The sequence below is a fragment of the Orycteropus afer genome, unplaced genomic scaffold (assembly GCF_000298275.1).
Source record: "Orycteropus afer afer isolate SDZICR_OR568_19922 unplaced genomic scaffold, OryAfe1.0 scaffold01094, whole genome shotgun sequence".
Classification (NCBI taxonomy): Eukaryota; Metazoa; Chordata; class Mammalia; order Tubulidentata; family Orycteropodidae; genus Orycteropus; species Orycteropus afer.
Genome location: NW_006922681.1, coordinates 125,274 through 127,346, shown reverse-complemented (window position 1 = coordinate 127,346; position 2,073 = coordinate 125,274).

Below are 2,073 nucleotides of genomic sequence, written 5' to 3'. Positions count from 1 at the left end.
CACCCAGTAATTTGGTAGGAGTTACAAAGACTATGGCTAGAAGAGCCATACCTTGTAATATATAAACTGTTCCTTGACTTTTTACAATAGTGAACTAATACTACATTTGTCCTTCTGTGATTGAGTTATTTAACTCAGCATAATATCCTCCAAGTTCATCCACATTATGCCATGTTTTGCAGATTCTATGTTATTCTTTAGTGCTGCATAGTATTCCATTTTGTCTATGCAGCATAGTTTGGTTATCCATTCTTCTCTTGATGGGAACCTAGGTTGTTTCCATCTTTTGGCTATTTAAGTAGTGCTTCAATGAACATGGGTATGCATATGTCTGTTCTTATCCTGGCTCTACTTCTTTCAGATATATAACTAGTAATGGGATTGTTGAGTCAAATGGTATTTCTAATTCCAACTTTTTAAGGAATCACGATACTGCTTTCCACAGTGGTTGTATTATTTACAGTCCCACCAGCAGTGTATGAGAGTTCCAATCTCTCCACATCCTCTCCAGCATTTGTTATTTTCCATCATGTTGAATTTTGCCATTATTGCTGGGGGGAGATGATATCTCATCATTGTTTTGATTTGCATCCCCTTAATGAATAAAGATCACAAGCAATTCCTCATGTGTTTGTTGGCTGCCAGCATATCATCTTTAGTGAAGTGTCTGTTCATGTCCCTTGCCTATTTTTGAATTGGATTTTTTGTCTTTTTGGTGTTGAGGTGTTGAAATTTTCTATAGATTTTGGAGATAAGACCTTTGTCAGATAGCAAATATTTTCATAGGCAAATATTTTCTCCCATTCTGTATGTTCTCTTTTTACCCTTTTGATGAAGACTTTCAATGTGCATAAGAATTTAATTTTTAAAAGGCCAGTCATCTACTTTCTGTTCCACCTCCTATGCATTCTGGGTTATGCTTGATAGTTTATTTATGCAGTAAATTAGGGCCCCTAGATTTGTCCCTATTTTATCTTTGATGAACTTTATAGTTTTGGGTTTTACATTTAAGTCTTTGATCCAACTTGAGTCTGTTTTTGTGTTTGAGGTGAGGTATGGGTCTTCTTTCATTTTTCTGCAAGTGGATATCCAATTTTGCCAGGACCATTTGCTAAAGAGTCTATCTCTTCCTCATTTGATGGAGTTTGGACCTTTGTCAAAGATTAGCAGTCCATAGATGGGTGGGTCTATTTCTGGATTTTTGGTTCTGTTCCATTGGTCTATCTATCATTGTACCAGTTCCACACTGTTTTGACTACTGTAGCTCTATGGTAGGTTTTGAGATCCAGGAGTGAGAACTCCCACTTTGTTCTTCATCAGTGCTCTGCTTATCTGAGGTCTCTTTCTTTTCCATAGGAAGTTAGTAATTGGTTTTTCCATATCCTTAAAAATTTTGTTGGTATCTGGATCATAATTGCATTAAATGTTTAGATTGCTTTGGGAAGTACTGACATTTTCACAATATTCAGTCTTCCTATCTATGAACAAGGCAGATTCTACCATTTAGGTAGATCCCTTGTAGTTTCTTGTAGTAGTGTTTTATAGTTTTCTTTGTATGAGTCTTTTGTGTGTCTGGTAAAATTTATTCCTAAATATTTTATATTTTTTGGTAGCTATTATAAGTGGTATTGTTTTTCTTATTTATTTTTCAGAGGCCTCTTTGTTGATGTTGAGGAATTCAGCTGAGTTTTGTATGTTGACCTTGTATCCTGCCACTTTGCTGAACCTCTCTATTAGTTCCAGTAGTTTTCTTGCTGAGTCTCTCGGGTTTTCTATGTATAGAATCATGTTATTTGCAAACAGAGATAGCTTTACTCCCTCTTTGCCAATATGGATATCTTTGGATATGTTTTATTTGTCTTTCTTGCCTTATTGCCCTGGCTGGGACTTCCAATGCAATGTCACACAGAAGGAGCGATGAGGGCACCCTTGTCTGGTTATTGTTCGTAAGGGGAATGCTTTGTCTTTCTCCATTAACAATAACGTTGGCCTTTGGCTTTGCATATATGCCCTTTATTATGCTGAGGAATTTCCCTTCTGTCCCTATTTTCCTGAAAGTTCTGAAAAAGAATG